Here is a 13,374-nt window from a genome sequence, read left to right on the forward strand (position 1 = left end):
TTTTTATAAAAAGAAAAAAATGAGAAAAGCAGGAGAAATAAGGGAAAAGTAGGATATGGAAAAGGAAGGGAAAAAGTACACCTCTGAAAGAAAAAGAGAGACGAAAATGGTAACAAATAAAGAAGGAAAACAAGTCGGGTCGGGAGGAGAGAGCGAGGCGGCTGCCCTGCCCCCCGCCTCCGGGCGCTGCCCTGGGCTCCTGCCGTCCGAAGGCTGCGCTGACTCTTGTCGCCAGCCCCGGGCCCCCGGGAGGCGCCAGGCGCTCAGCACCGAGGGACGGTCCCCGCGCGCTCAGCGGCCCGCCTGGAGCGCGAGCGGCCCCGCTGCGCCTGCGCGCAGGGGACTCGGGCTGGGCGGGGCCGCGCCGCGCGCTCGGGGCTGGGCGCGCGCCCAGGGCGGGGTCGGCGGGCGCGGCCCCGCCGCCGTCAGGCCTCACCGCTCGGGTCTGTTTCTAAGGGCGTCAGGGGGAGTCCCAGGCTAGACTCCGGGTCTCCCGTCGCAGGAGCGGCTGTCCAGGGGTCAGGGAGGCGGTGGGGGTGTGTCCACTCGCCACGGCTCCTGCCCGGGGTGTCCAGGATGCTCCCGAGTCTGGGCGGAGATCCTCGAGTACCGCCCAGTGGGTCCGCCGGACCCGAGCAGGGGAAGCAGCACAGGCTCCGGGGGCAGCGGGGGGCGCCCCCGCACCCGGGCACTGTTGCTCCCGAGCCTTCAGGCCGGAGCCGGCCTCCGCTGCCGCCCCTCTCGAAGGCGGGTGCAGGGCGTGCGGCGGGCTCGCGGGGGCGGCCGATGGCCTGGGGCGGCTTTTCCCTCCCCTGGGCGGGGGCTTGTGCGAGCGGCCGGCGCCTCTCCAGACAGATGGCCCTTGGTTTCGGGGTGCGGCCGAGCGCCCGGCGCCCGGCGCTGCTTTTCCGCGCGCCCAGGCTCCCCACGCGGCCCCCCGTCCCGCGCGGCCCGCCGCCCCCACCAGGGCCGCCGCGGGGCCTCTGCGGGGCAGCTGCTGTGCCCTGGGTTTAAAGAGGAAAAGCGCCCCTCGGGCTCGGACCCTGAGCCGCAGCCCCGCGCCTTTCCGGGCGGGACGTCCCCCGCCGGCCGGGCTCGGGCTGCTCGGGAAAGGCCCCGCGGCCGAGGCCCCTCCGCACCCGCCGGGAGGCTGGGCCCCCTCCGCCTGCGCTCCGGCCGCTCCCGGGCGGCCTGTCCTCGCGCCCCAGCTGCCTCGGCCCGGCTCCGGCGGCCCCTCGGGAACGTCCCGGCCGCGCTGCGCCCGCGGCCCTGCGGGAGGCGGTGCCCGGGCCGCGCCCTCCCCCGCGTGGCGCCCGCGGTCCGCCCTCCGGAGTTTCCCGGTCTTTGTAAGTTTTACTCCTTCGCTGGGTCTTCGTCTCCTGGCAGGCGCAGAGGGGCCCTTTCCTAGCGGGCAGGAGCCTGCCGTCCGCGCGCAGGGCACGCGGGACCGCGCCCGCCGCCGGCCGCTCGCAGGGCGACAGGAGAACGCGCGCGGGGAAGCCCCGGAGGCGCAGGGACGCGGCCCGGGCGGCGCGACGCTGCTTCACGGTCAGTTGTAGCGGAGCATTAGGTCTGTTTAAGCTCCTGTTCCTTTCAAGTCCTTTTGGCTTTGTTATTACTCTCTACTGACATTTGGTTTTCTGTTTATTTGTTCTTAACATTTTCTCAATTTGACGCTTCTGGGTTTGTTTCACTACAGTTTTACTGATATTTTAAGGTCAATTATTAGCTCATTTATTTTCACTCTTTCTTTTCTGTAACATAAATCCTGGGGCCACAAACATCCTCTAAGTTTCTCTTTCACGGTAGCTGAAAATTTTTTTATCATTTGATTTCAAGGATATTTTAATTTTAGTTTTGATTTGCTTTTTTATCTATATTTATTTTTATGTCTGCTTTAAACTTTGTGTGTTTTTCAAAAATTCTTTCTGTCATTGATTTCACCCTGTTTGCACTGTGATCTGAGAGTGTTGTATGTATGATACAGTTTGTTTTAGTTTTATTGAGATTCGTTCCAATAAATGATTGGGTAGAGAGTTATTTATTAGCATTGTTTATTATGTTGGTCAAATCTTCTACATTTTAAGTAATATTTTCTGTCCTTGACAGATGAGTAATGAAATTTCCCACTGTAATAGTGGTTTGACAATTTCTCATTTTTAACACTTTTCCTTTATTAAGTGCATGTCAATTTCACATTTTGTAGTTTTGTGGCAAATGAAACTGTACAATTAAGAGCTAACCTGTTTTAATGCTAATCCTGTTTTTATTTCCTGTGTGGACTACTCCGGCAGGTCTTTCACATTCTCTATAGTCAGTTTTTCATGTCCTGAGCTATTAGTTGTGTCTCCTTGAAAAGCAGTATATAGGTAGATTTAAAGAACAACAAACTGTTTTTAACTGATAGTGACGTCCGTTGGGTGTGGCGGCCATGCAAGTGCACCACTCGGATCTCTGCCAGCAGAGTGTGTTTGTTGGGAACTGTGCTCTGGTAGCTCACCACCCCTCCCACCTCACATTCACACAGAGTCCAAACAGTGCTGCCAGCCAGCGACTGAACCAGCAGATGACTCTGGAGCAGGCCCACACCTGGAGAGCTCAGGCTCCTGGGGTGGCTCCGGCACCCCCATGTGCATGGCTCAAAGCCTGTTGGAACTGCTCTAGCCTCTGAGACTCCTGCTACCCAAACCTACTTCATTCCCTGCATCCCCCCCCCCAATCCCTAAATTGCTGGTGTTCCTATGATTTTCAGCATATAGTTATTCAGTAGTTAGCATGTTTTTTCAACTCATTTGCTCACCCTTGTTTCCTGAAATGTTCTTTCTTCCTCTGAGTTCAGTTTCCTTCATTCAGAAGCACAGTCTTTAGTAGTTCTCCACCGAGACTGTGTGGGTGGTCACCTTAGGCTTTGTACAACTGAAAATATCTGTATTTTGTGCCCACTCTTGAGCAACAGCTCAGTTGGATTCAGAATGCTGAGTGCACAGATGATGTCCTCCCGGATGCTCTGCAACCTCACTGAGGCTGGTGAGCCCTCCCTTTGGGCTTTGATGCCTCATTTCCATCTTCACCCACGGGCTCTCTTCATAAAAGAAAAGCTGCACCTTAGGACCACCTCTCAAGTTCTGAATCCTTCTTTCTCTACACCATATTTATCATTTTTGTACTTTACAATCTAATCTTTTAATGAATGCTCCAAAGCCTTGGGAAAACACGCAGCTTTGTCACCTATGTGAGGAGGTTGGGGAGCCTGAGGGTGAAACATCTCCATGGTGGGGATGGCTGGATGTGGTTTGATAGTCTGTGAAGTTTGGAGCTCAGTTTCAGAGGGTTTCAAAGATCATCACTTCATGATCCTATTATCAGGGCTCATGCAAGGTTGGTGAGTCTGGTATTGAAATCAGGTTGTTTTAATAGAAAGAACATGGTTGGTACTGAGGGATGTCTTGGAGTGTTGCTGACTTCAGACTGAAAGAACCAAAGATGACAAGGAGAGCCCCTTTGAGGACACACATGATAGAGTGGTGAGGACCAGTAAATAGTGTCGGGGGTGAGAGCCCAGAATAAACTGAGGCTATTGAGGAGAAGGGGGACAGCCAAGGCTCCCTTAATTTGTATGGGATCAAGGAGAAGAAAGGGCTGCATAGATTCACTGGCTGCCAGGGCAGCTGGTATCTTATAAAAGGAAGTTAGTGACTTTTGACTACCGAGCTTATTTCTGTTCCCACCCCTTTTCCTCTGGCAGCCACAAATATGTGCTGTACATCTATGAGTTCAGGTTTTCAGGGGCTTTGTCTTTTTAAGATTTCACAGTGCGATCAGGCAGTGTCTGCCTTTCTCTTATTTCACTAAGTATAATGCCCTCAAGGTCTGTGATGAAGCGGCTGCTTGGCCATGCCACAGGCATTCAATACCATCTGATGACTTCTAACTAGAAATATTCAGACAGATCATTCTACATGGAAAAATGTGAGGTTATATCACATTTATTGATTTCTGTATTTTGAACCGCCCTTGCATTCCAGGGAGAATCCCACTTAATCGGGTGTCAGATCCCTTTTTTAATGTGCTGCTGAATTTGGCTTGTTGGAAATTTTGCATTATAGTGAACAGGGATATTGGTTTACAGTTTTTGTTCTCGTACTGTCTTTATCTGGCTTTGGTATGAGAGTCATCCTGGCATTGTAGAATGAGCTTGGGTGTGTTCCCTCTTCTTCAGTTTTTTAGAAGAGTCCAAGAAGGATTGGTGTTTATCTTTAAACCATCTCATTCTGGGATTTCTTCATTGGGGGGTTTTGATTACTGATTCAATCCCTTTATTCATCATTAATCTGTTCAGAATTCTATTTCTCCATAATTCAGTATTGGTAGGTCATATTTCCTAGGAGTTTTCTATGTCTTCCAAATTGTTCAATTTGTTGGTAGAATTTAATGATCCCTTGTATTTCTGTGGCGCCAGTTCTCATGTCTTCTCTTTCACTTATGATTTTATTTGGGTGTTCTTTCTCTTTCCTTGGTTAGTCAATTTTGTTTATTGTTTTAATGAACCACTAACTCTTGGATTTGTTAATCTTTTCTATTGTTTTCTTGTTCTGTACTTCATTCATTACTTCTTCAGTCTTCATTATTTCTTCTGCTAACTTTATGCCGTTTTTTCTAGTTTATTGTTGTAATGTAAAGTGAAGTTTTTGAGATATCTTTTTTCTTAACATATATGTTCTTTACTATAAACCCTCTGAATCTGCTTTTGCAATTTTGTGTACTGTTTTGATATGCTGTTTCTATTTCCATTTTTCAAGATTTTTAAAAATATTGCTTTTGATTTCTTCTTGATCCACTGTTTGTTCAAGAATATGTTGTTTCATTTTCACATATTTGATATTTTCTGGCTTTTCTCATGTTATTCATTTCTAGTTTCATACTATTGTGGTTGGAAAACATAGTAGGTATGATTTCAATTTTCTTAAATTTGCTTAGGCTTGTATAGTGTCCTACCATAATATCTACCTAAAAAATATTCCATACGTCCTTGGAGAAAATGTGCAGTCTGCTAGTGTTGGGTGGAATTCAATGTATATGTCTGTTAGGCCTGGTTTGGTCTATAGTGTTGTTCAAATATGATGTTTTCTTATTGTCTGGATGATCTTTCTATTGTTTAGAGTGGGGAATTAAAGCCCTCAACTACTATTGTAGTTTATTTTCTGCTTATTTCTACTTTAGTTTTATTAGTAATTGCTTCATATATTTAGGTGCTCCCAGGTTGTGTGCATAAATATTTGCAATCGGTGTACTTTATATAAAATTATATAAAATTAATAAAATAAAAATTGTTTAAAAATAATTTTTCTTTTTCTTTCCACTCTCATTCTGAGAGTCCCATAATTTATATATTATTCCTATTCATGTCATTTCTTAATTCATGGTCTTTCTATTTTTTTATTTGTTTGCTTTATTTTGTAATTTTAATTTTTTTTTTTTTTTACTTTTGTTCAAAACATTACAGATGTTCACTTTTCTCCGCAATGACCTATTCCATGCCATCCCACCCCACCCTCAGGCCCTCTCCACACACCATTGTCTATGTCCTTGGGTTGAGCATATATGCATGTAAATTCTTTGGTTAATCTCTCCTCTCTGCCCACCTGCCGCCTTCCATCCCTCTGAGATTCCTCAGTCTGATCCATGCTTGCATGTCTTTGACTCATTTCTGTTCAACAGTTTACTAAGTTCTTTAGATTCCATTTATAAGTGAGATCATGTGATATTTGTCTTTCTCTGCCTGGCTTATTTCACTAGGCATAATATTATCCAGGTCCCTCCATAGTGTGCAAAATGGTATGAGATCTTTCTTCTTTACAGCTCAAAGTATTTCATGATGTAAATGTCCCATAGCTTTTTTATCCACTCATTTACTGATGGGCACTTGGCTGTTTCCAGATTTTAGCTATTGTAAATTGAGCTGCTATGAACATAGGGGCGCTTATATTCTTTCTGATTAGCATTTCAGAATTCTTAGGATATATTCCCAGAAGTGAGAAAACTAGGCCAAAACGCAGTTCCATTTTTAATTTTTTGAGGAACCTATTTTCCATAGTGGCTGCACCAGTCTGCATTCCCACCAGCAGTGCACTAGGGTTCCCCTTTCTCCACACCCTCACCAGCACAAGTCATTTGTTGATTTGTTGATGGCAGCCATTCTGACAGGTGTGAAGTGATACCTCATTGTGGTTTTAATCTGCATCTCTCTGATGATTAGTGAGGTTGAGCATTTTTTGATATGTCTCTTGTCCATCTGTATGTCCTGTTTGGAGAAGTGTCTATTCAGGCCCCTTGCCCATTTTTTATTGGACTGTTTGTCTTCCTCTTGCTCAGTACTATGAGTTCTTTGTACAGTTTGGAAATTAGCCCCTTATCAGAAACCTCCTTAGCAAATATGTCTTCCCAGACCGCTGGGTTCCTTTATATTTTGAGGCTGTTTTCTTTTGCTGTGCAGAAGCTTCTTAGTTTGATATAATCCCATATGTTTATTTTTTCTTTTGTTTCTGTTGCCCTAGGAGATGTATCAGTGGAAATTCCACTACATGGGATGTCTGTGACTTCACTGCCTATATTTTCTTCCAGGGCTTTTATTGTTTCTCAACTTACATTTAAGTCTTTTAACCATTTTGAGTTTATTTTTGTGTAGGGTGAAAGTCGGTGGTCTAGTTTCATTTTTTTGCATATAACTGTTTAATTTTCCCAGCCCCATTTATTGAAGAGGCTGTCTGTTCTCCATTGTATGCTCTTGCTTCCTTTGTCAAATATGAACTGACCATAATGGCGTGGGTCTATTTCTGGGTTCTCCGTTCTGTTCCATTGATCCCTCCCACTCTGTTCTTTTTTCTCAATATTGCTGCAAATATTCGGGGTCTTTTTTGGTTACATATACATTTTTGAAATGTTTGTTCTAGATCTCTGAAATATGCTGTTGGTATTTTAATAGGACTTGCATTGAATCTATAAATTGCTTTGGGTAGTATGGACATTTTAATGATATTAATTCTCCCAATCCATGAGCATGGTATATTCTTCCACTTGTTTAAATCTTCCTCTATTTCTTTTTTCAGTGTCACATAGTTTTCTGATACAGGTCTTTTACATCCTTGGTTAAGTTTATGCCAAGGTATCTTATTTTTTTAGTTGCAATGGTAAATGGTAAATGTTTTCTTAGTTTCTGTTTCTGAGAGTTCATTGTTGGTGTATAAGAATGCCGTCGATTTCCAGATGTTGATTTTTGTATTCAGCTATCTTGCCGAATATATTTATCAAATCTAGTAGTCCTTTGGTGGTGTCTTTAGGGTTTTCTATATACAATATCATGTCATCTGCAAATCATGACAGTTTTACTTCCTCCTTTCCAATTTGGATCCTTTTATGTTTTCTTCCTGTCTAATGGCTATGGCGAGGACTTCCAGTACTATGTTGAATAAGAGGGTGAAAGTGGACATATCTGTCTTGTTCCTGTTTTTAAGGGAAAATATTTTAGTTCTAGTATTTACCATTGAGTATCATGTTGGCTGCAATTTTGTCATATATTGCCTTCATTATGTTGAGGTATGTTCCCTCTATTCCCATGTTGCTGAGTGTTTTTGTCAAAAATGGCTTCTGGATTTTGTCAAATGCTTTTTCTGCATCTATAGGTATGATCATATGATTTTTGTCCTTCATTTTGTATATGTGATGTATCATATTTATTGATTTTTGAATGTTATACCAGCCTTGCATTCCCAGAATAAATCCCACTTGGTCCTAGTCTATGATCTTTTTAATGTATTGCTGGAATTGGTTTGCTAGTATTTTGTTGAGGATTTTAGCATCTATGTTCATCAGGGATATTGACCTGTAATTTTCTTTCTTTGTTGTGTCTTTATCTGGTTTTGAGATTGGGATGATGCTGGCCTCATAAAAAGTGTTTAGGAGTTTTCCCTCCTCTTGAAATTTCTGGAATGATTTGAGGAGAATAGGTGTTAATTCTTTGAACTTTTGGTAAATCTCACCTGTAAATTCATCTGGTGCAGGACTTTTGTTTTCTGGGAGCTTTTTGGTTACTCCTTCAATTTCATTAGTTGTTATAGGGCTATTCAGGTTTTCTGATTTTTCCTGATTCACCTTTGGAAGGTTGTGTGCTTCTAAGAATTTTTCCATTTCATCCACGGTGTCCAATTTGTTGGCATATAGTTTCTCATAGTATTTTCTTATGATCCTCTGTATTTCTGTTGGGTTGGTTGTTATATGGCTTATTTCATTTCTGATTTTATTTATTTGGGTCCTCTCTGTTTCTTGGTGAGTCTTGCTAAAGATGCATCAATCTGATTTATCTTTTCAAAGAACTACCTCTTGGTTTCATTGATCATTTGTATTTTTTTTAGTCTCTATGTTATTAATTGCTTTGATGTTTATTGTTTTCTTCCTTCTACTTCTTTGGGGCTTTTCTTGCTGCTGTCTCTCTAATTCTTTTAGATGTGTTAGATAGTTTAGTAGAGCTTTCTCTTGTTTCTTGATATAGGCCTGTACTACTATGAACTTTTTTCTCAGGACTGCTTTCACTGTGTCCCATAGATTTGGGGGAACTGTCTGTTCATTTTCGTTTTTTTCCAGGAAGTGTTTGCTTTCTTCCTAGATCTCATCGATAACCCATTTATTGTTTAATAATTTGCTATTTTGGCCTTATGTGTTTGAATATTTTTGAGTTTTTTCTTAGTGGTTAATATCTAGTTTCATGGCATTGTGATCCAGGAAGATGCTTGATATAATTTCAATCTTGATTTGTAGAGACTTGCCTTGTGCCCTAACGTGTGGTCTATTTTTGAAAATGTTCCAGGTGCACTTGAGAAGAATGTGTATTCTGCTGCTTTGGGATGAAATGTTCTGTAAATGTCAATTAAATCCATTAGATCTAGTGTGTCATTCAAGGTGTGTGTTTTCCTGTTGATTTTTTGTCTTGAAGGTCTGTCCAGTGCTGACAGTGGGATGTTAAAGTCCCCCACTATTATTTTGTTGCTGTTAATTACCCCTATAATGTCCACCAAGAATATTTTATATATTTAGGTGCTCCTATATTGGGTGCATATATATTTATAAGGGTTATTTCCTCCTGTTCAATTGATCTCTTTATGTAGTGACCATCTTTGTCCCTTATTATCGTCTTTATTTTAAAGTCTATTTTGTCAAAAATAGGCATTGCTACTCCAGCATTTTTTAAATTTCCATTTGCCTGGAATATTTTTTCCATCCCTTCACTTTCAGCCTGTGTGAATCTTTTGCTCTCAGGTGGGTCTCTTGTAGACAGCATATATGTGGGTCCTGCTTTCTTATCCATTCAGTAACCCTGTCTTTTGATTGGGGCATTTAATCCATTTACATTTAAGGTTATTATTGATATATACTTATTTAATGCCATTTTTTCCCTTGCTGATTTTCTTTTCTCTCAATATTTCTTCCTCCTCTTAAAGAAGTTCTTTAAACATTCCTTGCAATGATGGTTTGGTTGTACTGAACTGCTTTAGCTGTTTTTTTTTTCCTTTTTTTTTTTTTTTTCTGGGAAACTCTTTATTTTACCTTCAATTTTAAATGACAGCCTTGTTGGATAAAGCAATCTGGTTGCATGTCCTTGCTTTTCATTACTTTGATAACTCCATGCCACTCCCTTCTGGGCTGAAGAGTTTCTGTTGAGAAATCTGATGTCAGCCTTGTTGGGATTCCCTTGTAGGTCACTGCTTCTCTCTCTCTCTTGCAGCCCTTAATATTCTCTTTGTCCTTGGCATTTGCCTATTTAATTATGATGTGCCTTGGTTGGTCCTCTTTGTATCTCTCTTGTTTGCAACCTTCTATGTTTCCTGAACTTGTGTAGGTTTCTCCCTCGCCAACATAGGGATAATTATTTCCTCCACTAAGTTCTCTATCCCTTACTCTCTTTCTTCCCCCTCCCTTAGACTGTCCTCATTCTTTTTTAAGTGTTTTTGCTTTTTGCTACTCTGATTGAGTGGTGTTTTCACCTTATCTTCTAATTCACTCATTCTGTCATATGCTTCATTGAGCCTGTTTTTAATTCCTCCAGTGCGTGCTTGATATCAGATATAGTATTCTTTATTTCTGCCTGATTCTTGTTTATGATATTTATCTCTTTGTTCATGTTTTCACTAAGTTCCTCGACCTTTACATTAAGTGTCTTGTGGTTTCGTTAATTTCCTTGAGCATCTTTATAACCATTACTCTGAACTCTATTTCTGACAACTTGCTTAACTCCATCTCGACAAAATCTTTTTTCTGGAGGTTCTTCCTATTTATTAGTTTAGGGGTTTTCTTCGTCTCCCCATTTTGGTGGCTCTTTATAACCATGTGGACTACAACAGGGAGCTTCAAAAGCAAATCATGCAAGCAGAAGAGAGAACCAAAAGATAGATCATTCGAAACTATCCTTTCAGAGGAATAAAAACTACCCAAAACTAAACAAAAGGAAAAATCACCAGAAAAAGACTTTGAGGAGATGGAGTTAAGCAAGTTATCAGAAATAGAGTTCAGAGTAATGGTTATAAAGATACTCAAGAAGAAAGATAATCAGGGGGACTCCTGGGGCTTCAGTGAGTTGAACCAGCCCTTTTCCTGTTGGGTGTGGTGCTCCTAGATTGCAGGAGAGGTAGGCACGTTCCACCTCTCCTTTCTCAGATCTGGTTGGCTACTTGCACAGGGCATGTATTTCAGTCACTCTATGCAGACAAATGCTATGCAGACATATATCTCAGTTCTGCTGGTCTGTCTTTCCAATGCAAGCCAGGAAGATGGAAGCCAGTTCAGCAATCAAAAACACGCAAAGCAACACACAAACAGAGAATCCGCCCTGCGAGGTCCCTGCCGCCCCTCACACCAAAGCACCCAGCAGGAGGGGACACAAAATCAACTCCACACAGGTCCCCTGCATCACTGTTCTCTGTAAAGCTCGGGTGGCTCCATGCACGCCACGATGGCACCCCTCAGGGCTGGTTCAAAAATCCAAGAATCACCCCAGCGAGCGTTGAGATGGCTGAAGGAAATCTCCCTCCCACCCGTTGCTCTAGACCATCTCTGGAGGTGAGAAGGCTCTCTTTTCCTTCCCCATGCTACACAGATTAAATGCTTTCTGGGGCTCATCACAATGCCTTAAAGGATGCAGAGGATCCTTGTATGTGGCTGCTCAGGGCAGACCTCGGGTCCCTTTCTACTCGGGTGCCACATACTTGGGGACTGCCTTTCCTATGGTCAGCACTCTGAGCATAAGATGCCCTTTGCGGCCGCCATTAGAAGCTTTATTTCACTAGGAAGGTGAAGTCCCCTCCTCATAGGCACACCGCTCCCCTGGGGCCCTCTACCCTCTGTGCAGGACATTCCTTTCCTTCTCCTCCACTGAGGGCTTGAGATTCCCAGTTTTGGATGTCAGTCCACACTCCCAAGGGAAGGGAGCTTTGCAGCCTCTAAGCCTCAGGGGCTCTGAGCCCAGCACACGCTTAAGGAGGGACTCCCACTTTCGATGCACCCCCTCTCTTACCAGACACTATGATGTTTCTTCAGTGTTCCCTACTCGAAATATGTCCACTCAGGTATATTTCTCTGATTTTTCCAAGCTGGTTATGCAGTATTTTAGCAGTAAATTAAGTCTATGGCTGGGAGCAGGGGTGCTCTGGTGCTTCTCACAGCGCTGCCATCTTCCAGAATCCCTTCAATCATATTTCTTTAATTTTTGTTTTGTTTTTATTCCTCTGACAGGATAATTTCAGATGACCTCTTTTCACTCTTCTGCTTGCTTGATTTGCTTTTGAAGTGCTCTGTTGTAGTCCTCAGAACAGTCATTGTGCTCTTCATCTCTACTTTTCCTTCTTCTTTTTCAAAAGTTTCTATTTCTTTGTTGACTTTCTCATTGTGTCCATGCATTGTTTTCCTAACTTTGTTTTGTTGTGTCTGTGTTCTGGTGGTTCACTAAAATTCTTTAGGAGCACTATTCTGATTTGTCAGAAAGTTCATAGATCTCTGTTTCTTTAGGGTCAGTTGAGGAACTGCATCAGTTTCATTTGGTCATGTCATGTTGACCTGATTCTTGCTGTATCTGATTTGTTTTGTTGATATGTATTTGTGTAAGTAGTCTTTTCCAAATTTACAGATTTGCTTTTGGCAGCTCAGCTTGGGGTTCTGGACAGACAGTACACTGTTTACTTGTGTGACTGGAGCCTGTTATTGGGGTCTCTGTTTGGGTAAGGCCGTTTCGCAAGTTCTGAGGTCAGTTGGGTGTCACTGGATGGGACCATTTGGATATCATTGCTTTCTTGGTTCCATATCCAAGCATGGTTGTAGAATGGTGTCTGTAGATGTCTTGACTCTTTGATGATGCTTCTTAGGTCTCTAGTGAGTAGTAGGTGGAGCCATGTAACCATTTTCCTGCTGAGACAAGGCAGAGAGTCAGACACAAAGGCCATCATACTTTCATTGTTAAAGGACCTAAATCAGGTAGATCTGTTCACCAAGTTCCCTGGCTACACAAGGCCACAGTCGTGACTCTGCAGATGGGAAAGTTTGCTGGCTGTAGTCTCTGCTTGGGTGCCACTGTAAGCAGCGCAGTGATATGTGTTTTGCAGTTCACCAGGTGTTCTAGTTAGACATTCAGGTCAAGGAAAACTGCAGGTATATTTAGCAGTACATAGGGATTGGAATTTGCTTTCTTGCCTGAGTGAGTGTATACAATAGGCTCTGAGCCATGCATTGGTTGGAGGTCAGAATCAGGCAGAACTGCCCAGTAAGTTCTCAGACCAGACCAAACCACCGGATCAGCCCTGCAGATATGCAGAATCCCTGGCTAGATCTCTACTCACATACCACTGAGAGGAGGACATGATCTGCCAACATCTCAGCACTGCTTGCTGAATACGTGCCTGCCTTCTCCATCTGAATAAAATACCACTATCAAGCCCTGAAGACTCCTCATATGATTCTGGTTAGGAAAGACCTGACAGACCTCCTGGGAAGCATCCCCTAATGCTGGGGGAAACTAAATTTCCCATAGGAAAAACCTTATACCATGGGGGTGGGTCTTTCTCTGCAAAACTATGATGGCCTGAGGTGGGGTCAGAATGTAGCCATTCATCCTACTCTTTAATGTGGTCCTTCTCTGATTCTGTGGTTCAGTGGATTACTTCAGCCTCACTCCCATGGTCTGGGATTTTCAAAATGAAGCCTTGTCCGTAGAGAGTCCTCAACCATTAGTGTAGAAACAAAAGTTGATCAAGTTGGCAAAGACTCGGTGAGAATAGCTACAAATGATTGGGTGGTCCAGTTTTGTCAGGGGAGGAGCAGATTTTAACTCAGGAAACT

Source organism: Miniopterus natalensis, chromosome 14 (assembly GCF_054644295.1).
Source record: "Miniopterus natalensis isolate mMinNat1 chromosome 14, mMinNat1.hap1, whole genome shotgun sequence".
In the NCBI taxonomy this organism is placed as follows: domain Eukaryota; kingdom Metazoa; phylum Chordata; class Mammalia; order Chiroptera; family Miniopteridae; genus Miniopterus; species Miniopterus natalensis.